Source organism: Urocitellus parryii, unplaced genomic scaffold (assembly GCF_045843805.1).
Source record: "Urocitellus parryii isolate mUroPar1 unplaced genomic scaffold, mUroPar1.hap1 Scaffold_59, whole genome shotgun sequence".
Classification (NCBI taxonomy): Eukaryota; Metazoa; Chordata; class Mammalia; order Rodentia; family Sciuridae; genus Urocitellus; species Urocitellus parryii.
Window position 1 is genome coordinate 1,677,162 of NW_027554094.1, and position 9,401 is coordinate 1,686,562.

Below are 9,401 nucleotides of genomic sequence, written 5' to 3' on the forward strand. Positions count from 1 at the left end.
TTGTCACAGCAGCCCCAAGCACACCACAGTCTCCAATAATACCTGAGGCCTCCCTTGAATTTCTCTTTTTAGTGGGAAATACTACATAAGTAGAATGCATATATTACAGGTATATTTTGTGTTTTTATAATAATATTCTTTGAACATGTCTTTAAATATAGCTTATTTTTATTTATAACTTAATAAGATACACCATGAACTTCATGAACAGTGAATTAAAACTTTAGACTGAAAAGCAGAAAAGGAGATTTGAAAAAATACTTATGATCTTCATAGTCGGAGAACCAGAGGCTGAACAAACACACCCTGCAAGTTTGCATCAGGCAGTTTGTGGGCCAGAGTTTTGGTACAGACAACCTTGGCTGTGCTCAACTGCTAGACAGTGGGAAGGAGATGGAAATGGCTTCTTAAGAAAGCAAAGCAAATTCAAGGAGGGTGAGACAATAAGTAGCTCAGTGGCCTTCTGATTGGAAAAACATGTTGTTTTCAAAATGTCATAACCCAGCAGAGGGACACCTTATAAGAGCTGTAATTTTTCTCCTTTGGAAGAAGATAATTGAAACTGAAAGGAGATGAAACCTGGCTAAAATATTTGGAAAAAGCCAACAAAAATGATTGCACTGGGAGAGTCAAAGCCAGCAGCTGCACAACAAAGCAAAATTAAGAGAGGCTATAAAACACTGGGAGGAGTAGAAATCTGCACACAGGACACTGGGTCTAAACATGTAGGCAGATATTTTCCTCTTTGAAGCAGCAAATGGAAAATCATTGCAGTCACTTTATTATTATTTCCTAGTGTTTGCTTGTTTATAAGTTTGCTAAGCCAGAATTAATTTCATGTTTAATATTAGGTAATTTTCAATATTTTCAAAAAATAATGAATAAAAATATTCTAATCTGAAACTCAGCTAAACCAAGTACCTTGAGGGGAATATTGTAAACTTTAAAATTTAAGTATTACTTCTGTATGCTGCAAAGAAAAATGTTAAGATGAGAAATATCAGTTTTTCTTGTGCACCCTGGCTAAAACCCTCAGAAGACAAAATAACCAGATATACAAAGTTCAATGCTATATTGCTCATTAGAAATATTCTTATAAAGCATCAAAGTTGTCAAAAAAATTAAGCTGTATTTGAATTAACCATAGTAAATGATTTTTCCTTCTTAAAAAATGCAAAAAAAATTTTCTTTTAAAAATTGCTGTGGTCCATAAATACCTTCTGTCTTTTTTCCTTCTGTGGATTCAGATTCTTTAGAAGATATCTTGCTCATTTCCTCAGATTTCACTACTTGAGGAGGACTCTTCACTCGGGATAAAAAGCACCCAAACTTCAAATTGCTCAGGTGCTGCCCTTCCGAAAGTTTTGGTGTGGAAACCATGGATGACTTCTTACCTTGAACTTCTAAAAGGTCATTAATCAAAATTAAGATCTGAATTGTTTATGTCAATTTGTTAAACATAGAAAAAAAGCATATAAAAACTTTAAGACAAATTACTCTTTTTTCTTTTTTTAAAGTTTAATCAGGTACTGTTTTACTGCCTTTGCTACTAGGCACAGGCTTGCCAAAAAGATAATAATAATCAAGTTTCTGGGCTCTCAGTAAACTTAGATATGGCATTCAGTAGGGTTTAACAATCACTTGTACATCAATCTCATTTTTATTACAAATGTTCTAATTAGAATATATTTTCTACGCACTTTCTTTAGAAAGCAGAACTGTATATCAGCTGAAGGTTGGGACAGATGTCCTTTTAAGGTACCTGCATAGTCTTACCTTTCAGTCAATGTCAGGATCTATCGACTTCACATTTCTCCTTTTTAACTTTAATACCTGTTGGTTTCTTCCACCAGCTAGTGCTCTTAAAAGTTATTTTTAAAATTCAATACACAGTATTTAGACTTTGTATGCAACTACCTATTAATACTTTTCTATTTCAGTGCAATCTCTATCAATTAGAAGAATAACAATGAATACTTAATATTCTCCCTCCAAACCCACACCAAATATAAGTCCCCAATATATTTACAACCCTGGAGATGATGTGTCTTACTTCCATTTTTAAAAAATAAAATTGAATAAAGGTACTAGATGTATACTATCTTGTGACACATTTTAAGAGCTTAAATAACTCAAGTCTTAAAATAGTATTCAACTAGTAAATCATACCCCCAGTCATTTCAGTACAATTGTAAATGTCTTTAAAAGCTTCAGTTCTTGATATTATTTTCATTTAAAAGCATCAAGATAAAAATTCACCAAAACTTCAGTCACACTATTTAAGGAACCTATATCCATTAAGAAATTTCCTCTCTAGAGTACTATACCCAGTTAGCCATTGAAAACTGGCATTATGATTTTCAGTGGAAACCTGATTTTCTAAGAGAAATGAAAATCGTCACATAAACCCTTGAAATTCATTTTACCTGAACTTAAACTTTCCCAATTTTGTCACTGATGGGGATCTCTCCCAAATAAGTTTATCAAATAATACCTAAATGTAATACTTTTAAAACTTAAATGAGCATTACATCTTGAGGGTATGCAGAGGTCAGAAGCTGGGAAACCCATGACAATGAGGGCTCCTATTTGATTGCTTTTATAACTTTTTAAGAAGTGAGCATGAAAATAAATCTTTATTTTCAGTTATTACCCACGAATAAGAGAAAGTTAGGTTCACAGTTTTAGCTATTGACACAAAGTGAACTAGGAGGCAAATTCACATCCATCAAACACAACTAATGGATCAACTTTTTCAAGTTTAGGCTATCTTGAAAGCTTGCAACATACCAGATATTGCTGTGTGTTCTCTAGTGACAATGGCTGACAGCAAATGGAACTTGAAGTGTTTTTGAATAACAGATGTTGTCTATAATATGTTGCTGGAAATCAAGAGATTTATAAACATGTTCAGAAGAGTTGAATCCTTAAAGTCTAAACACACTAATTTAAGAGTGTGTATGTTGCAATTTCAAAAGGAGTCAATAATCCATATGGACTAAATTAATACTTGCCTCTGGGTAGCAGGCCTTTTTGTAAATATAAAATTATATTAGACATTAGCACCAGTGCAGAACATGCTCAGCATCATAAGATCCAAAACACCAGCACAAGTTTATCCATCACTAAAAAACAATTACCTCTTACTAAGATGTCAAGACTAGTAGGTAGATTGATACATCCAATCCAAACGAATAACTTTTGTACTGTACAATCTTTTTTTCAGAAGTATAAGTGAAAACCAATCAACTACATAGCAGACATGTTAAATTTAAAATCTCCAATATTTTAAAAACTGGACCTTACCAGAGGTAGAAAATAACTGACAAGTGACAGAAGTTAAAACTTTAAATAAAATCCCTTCCCTGTTTAATCAATAAATGTGGCAGAATAAAAAAAATACTACAAAACCTGTTTATTGATCATTCTATCCATGTGTTTAGTAAGTGGTGATGCTCCTGTTCAAGGAATCCATTAATTACCTAATTTTCTAATAAAGGAAGAGGGAAAAGATATTTATCACCTTCTCTGGTACAAATATTCATCTAACAATTTAAGACCAAATAGTAACAATATAGGAAATCATTTTTCAACAGTTAAAGATTTTTGGCTTATGTTTTATGGATGGTGCTGCTGTTCCAACCTTATAAAGTAAAGCTGTCTGCATTCCAAATTTCAAAAATTGAAGACTCTCCCCATCTCACCATACTAACCAGTGCCCTTTGGTTTCTTCAGAACAAGAAAGGTTAAAAGGGTTGTTGATTACAGATGTAACATTCTGATTTGGGGACCTATCAAACAAAAATCATAGCAAGTGCCAGACACTTATTTTACAGAAGTCTAACATTACCCATTAGAGCAAATCAACTTATTCCACTCACCCTGTTGGGGGGGGTAGAAATCCTATATCCATAACACTTGACAGGATGTGTTTATCAACACTAAGTAGCTCAAACAACTTCCACAAATAAAGTGTCTAGCTTGGCTTTTAAAATGGGAAAGTCACATATTTTGAAAGTAAATATAGTTGAAATTGTGAATCGGGTATAATTTGAACCTAATGAACCATGCAGGAAGCGAGGGTTAATAAACAAATGTGCTTTGAATTTGTTCAAGTACTAATATTTCTGTATATAAAGATTTAGCATATATAACAGCTATTATGAGAAGTGAAAAAAGATTTTCCCCATAAATGAAAATATTAAAACTAAGTTAAAATACATAAAGTAGTTAGTATTCCACACAGCATAAAATTCGACAAATCAAAGTTTACATGTCCCAGCTGACCATGTGTGAAAATGCAAAGCAGGCATTAAAACTGATATTATGTCCAATATTTAAAACCAGTTTGTAATTGGGGGAACATCTAAATCCTTAATTAAAAAACACAAATGAAGTGAAAGCTTTAAACTGGTACACACTGTTCACACCTATATTTCAAGTTTGGAAATGCATATTTGCAAGCAGCAATACAAAAGTATTCATGAAGAATGCATAATCTCTGAAAATTATGAAAACATCCCTGCTACCAATACACTTCTATATACAAAACTGACTACCATATTTGTTACTTCTGTGTAGCAAGAGAAGTTCATTTTCAAAACAGATAAAATTCAGTCTTTAGGTGTGAATGGTATGAATGACAGTCTCTTTTTTTTTTTTTTAATTTCTTAGTCGTTTGGGATCCTTAAGCATGCAAAAGCTTTGAACAGGAGGGTCCACAAAGGAACCGGGTTGTCTTATGGCATCCAGTTAAGCCAGAGCTGGGAATGCCTCTGGGTCATCCACATCAGTGGCAGGAGCACTCGACTTGTCAGTCCTGCTGCCACGGTTTGGGCGTCCACCACGCCCACGCCCACCTCGTCCTCCCCTGCCACCACGTCCTGGGCGGCCTAGATCTCCAAAATTGATCTCCAGCTGAGATGTTATGTCATTTGCTGGCTTCCGGAAATGATGGTCCATAACCGAATCTTCAGCGTGAGCCTCTTCACTCTTTGATTTATGAAGAACAAATCCCTTCTTCCATTGCCCATCAGCACCTTCATTTGGTTTTCGGATATTAAATTCTACTTTTGCACGATCTTTATTTTGAATAGCCTTCCATTCATCCAAAGTCATCTCTTTTGGACCCTCTTCCTTAACTTCTTCAACTTCGTTTTCCTTATTTTCAGTATCTGCCACTGGATGTTCTTCACCTTCAGGTGTTTCCTCAGTGGCATTTGATTGATCCAAGTCAGTTAATTCATCTTTGACAGTTCCCCAGTTGTGAGATCCGCTACTTCCACGTTTATCCTCATGCTTCAGGCCACCGTAATGTGAAAAAGAAGATCTATCACTTCCACTATGCCTATCAAATTCACGTTTGCCACGAGAATCAAATCCATCTCCTCGGGCTGGAGATGTGGCTCAGCGGTAACGCGCTCGCCTGGCGTGGGTGCCGCCCGGGTTCGATCCTCAGCACCACATACCAACAAAGATGTTGTGTCCGCCGAGAACTAAAAAATAAATATTAAAATTCTCTCTCTCTCTCTCTCTCTCTCTCTCTCTCTCCCCCCCTCACTCTCTCTTTAAGAAAAAAAAAATCCATCTCCTCGACCCCTTCCAAGACCACCACGACCTCGGATGGGTCGGTCAATAATTGGTCTATCAACTGAAAATTCGCCTCCTTCACCCTTTTCTTCAAGTGGCTTATCAAATCTCCTTTCACGAGGCAGTTGCCTTTCTAGTCTTCTATCAATTATTTTCCCTTCACCCTGAAGTTGTTGATCAGGTCTTCTTCCAACACGTCTTATTCCTTCTTTCTTAAGAGCCACGGGCGGCTGCGTTTCCTCTTTCTTGTCAGCCACGCCAACGTTGGGGGGCAGTGGGTTCTTGCGGTCTTTCTGGGACTCTTTACGCAGCCGTTTGCCTGCCGCGTTGGAGTTGGTCTGAGCCACGGCCTGAGCTGCGCTCTTGGCCCCAGGTCCCCCAACGCCGCCCCCTCCGGCTTCTTTTTTCTTGTTCTCTGCTGCTTTCAGCACCTCGAAGGGGTCCGATTCATCATCAAATAACTGGTCGAATCGGTTGGTGACCACGCAGCCGAAGCCTTCCTGTAGGTGCCCAGGCATGATGGTGGCTCGGTGGCCCGTTCCTCCACGGATTGCAGCGGGCCGCTCCGAGCCAAGAGCGCCTGCTTCAGCTCTTCCCACAAGATCGACAAATTACTCTTTACATCAGGAAAAAAGTCTCAAGTTTATCATAATTTAGGCACAGTAACAGAGGAGCCCCATTGTTAAGCATCATGGGTCTGTTTTTTTTTTTTTTTATATATTTCGAATATCCAAAATATTTTCTTGACTCCAGAGAGAAAACAAATCCCTTTAAGAGCAGTGGTCAAATAAAAACAAGAAACACAAACTAAAACCTGATTATAAATAACTAGAGCATTACAGTTTCTTAAAAAGTCAAGTATTGTTAAATACTTGTTAATATTGGTTGAAAATTGTGTGATAATGCCATTGTCTGAAGTACTGGCTGCCAAAACAACCAAAGGAAATATAGATTACCATAGGTACAAATATCACTTGATCACTGTAATTTTTATTTATTTTTATTTTTTTTATTTTTTTTTTAGAGAGAGTGAGAGAGGAGAGAGAGAGAGAGAGAGAGAGAGAGAGAGAGAGAGAGAGAGAGAGAGAATTTTTAATATTTATTTTTTAGTTCTCGGCGGACACAACATCTTTGTTGGTATGTGGTGCTGAGGATCGAACCTGGGCAGCACGCACGCCAGGCGAGCGCGTTACCGCTGAGCCACATCTCCAGCCCCAATCACTGTAATTTTTGCCTATTTTAGTTAATAATGAGAAGGAAGCAGATGGAGGGGTTTGCTTCATGGTGATCACAACATAAAGAACCTTAATCACTTTGTTAGGGGGAAAAGGGGGCAGATATAAAATTTAGAAAATTCATATAGTAATTCACCTAATCAGTGATTTAATTCATCTCTAGGACCTTTAACACTCCTGCTTATAAGATCAAAACCATGGAGATCCTAGAGAGGAGTTTCCAAAAATGAAATTCTTCACTCTGGATAAAGGGATAAGCTAAGTAGCAACTGATAATTAAGCAGTGGATAAGAAAGATATCTTTATATATTATGTTCTTTTAGATGTATCTTTTAATGTTTTTGTGTTGATCATCTCTCACAGAACTAATTCACAATTTGATTGTAATGGTTGCATACATTTGATTCTCTGCATCCGTGGATTTCATATCTGTGAACTCAATGTACTGTAGATTAAAAAATATTCTGAACAAAGACTGCCTCTGTAGTGAACACATATAGATGTTTTTCTTATTATTCCTTAAATGATAGAGTATAACTAATATTTACAAACATTTATATTGTATTAGGTATTATAAGCAATCCAGAAATGATTAAAATTATAGAAGGAGTTACATAGACTATATGTAAATACTGTGCCATTTTAAATAAGGAACTTGAGCATTCTCAGATTCCAGTATCTACAGGGATCCTGGGATCAATCCCTTATGGATACTGAGGGACAAATGTACATGCATATATATTTTTTAAATACCATCTTATATTCACGATATAATATATCTTTTCTCCTCTCCAAGCCTAGTTTCCAATTATCAGTATCTCTTAGTCTTTAAAATCTAAGAGGCTGCAATGAAGACAAAAAATTGCAAGTCAAGAATATTAGAGCTGGGTGCGGTGGCACAAGCCTGTAATCCCAGTGACTTGGGAGGCTGAGGTAGGAGGATCAGAAGTTGAAAGTCAGCCTTAGCAGCTCAGCGAGGCCCTGTCTAAAGAAAATATAAAAAAGGGGCTGGAGATATGGCTCAGTGGTAAGGATCCCTGTGTTCAATCCCTGGTACTAAAAAATAAAAATAAAAATCGGAAAAAATAACAATTTTTAGTGGGCCTAGTATGTTCAATCTATTTCAATAAGGGTAAATGTCACACAAATCTGAAACTTTAATTCTAAATATGAAACTCCAGATCAGCCATGAAGGCACTTATTTTTGTCATACAAGTAGAGAAAATGATCAAGTAAGTATTAATATGCAGTAACAAAATGCCCTGTAATCAATAAGTCTATATATTCCTACATGAAATCAGAAGGCACTATTATAATGGCAATTTTACTAATGTAAAAAAATGTTCTGGAGATACAACAGTTATTAAGTAATAAGGCATTAAAGCTCTCTTCAAAGCCCATATTCTTCCTACCATACCAACATTTTCCCAGTGCATTTTGTGAGACCCAGAGGATACAAAAAGAGGCATGGAAAAGGCCAAGTTTGTAGAATTCTGGACCATCACCCAACACTGCTTTTACCTCTTTTACCTGCTCAAATTCTACATAATTTTCCTCCTTTTAAGGATTCCATTGCTAAACGAAGTTTTAAAACCTCTATACTAGGTCATGTAGTATAAGCATAAATTATAGTACACCTTGCTGTATTCACCTCTTTTTCAACCTGATGTGCAATTGAGGGGCTTTCACCAGAATAGTGTACTAAGAAAATCTCAATTAAAGATAGTTACACTACTCAACCTTAGGTTTTGAAGTTAAAAGCAAGTAATCCCATGTATTGGAAAATCCAAAGAATTTATTCACATCATCAAATTCTGCTCAAAACACTCAGGTTGTAAGAATTTCAATCACTGTTGAAAACTAGGATACAAAGCAAAATTGAAAATAACAACTGATTTTTAAAGCAAATATACCTGAAATGAAATATTCAAATTAGTTTATACTTTTCAGGTTGTTCACTAATGTCTAGCTGTGCTGTTCAATATGGTGATTTAAATCAATTAAGTAAAATTTAAAATTCAGTTCTTCAGTCACAAGAGTCATACTTCATGACTAATAAAAGTTCTTTACTCTCAAATAGTTATATGTGGCTCGTGGTCATCATATTGGACAGCACAAGTAAAGAATATTTCTTAAATCACAGAAAGTTCTATTAAAAAGTGCTGATTTATAGCTCAAAGACGAAATATGTGGTGTAACCACATTACCCAATTTTTACATTATGAAAAGTTACTTTTTTATTCATTTTTTAGTTTTAAGTGGACACAATATCTTTATTTTACATTTAAGTGGTGTTGAAGATCAAACTCATTGCCTCAAGCATGCTAGGCAAGCACTCTACCACTGAGCCACAACCCCAGACCGAAAAGTTACTTTTGAGCCTATAAAATATTGTTATGAATTATCTGAAATGTAGCAAATATTCCTTTTGGTTTAATTATTTGTAAACAATCAAAAGTTATAAATAGCTCTGGAGGTTAATGTCATTTCCAGGGCACATAGCAAGCCAAGGAGCTTTCTCCAAAGTCCCCCAGGCAAATACAAGTGTATCATGTTCATGATTCCTTAATCCCCACG

General features: G+C 35.8%; 1 pseudogene; it reads right to left on the reverse strand.

The window, feature by feature from the left end:
- Positions 1 to 4,752: 4,752 nt before the first annotated feature.
- Positions 4,753 to 6,107, reverse strand: LOC144252773 (SERPINE1 mRNA-binding protein 1-like; annotated as a pseudogene).
- Positions 6,108 to 9,401: the final 3,294 nt, after the last annotated feature.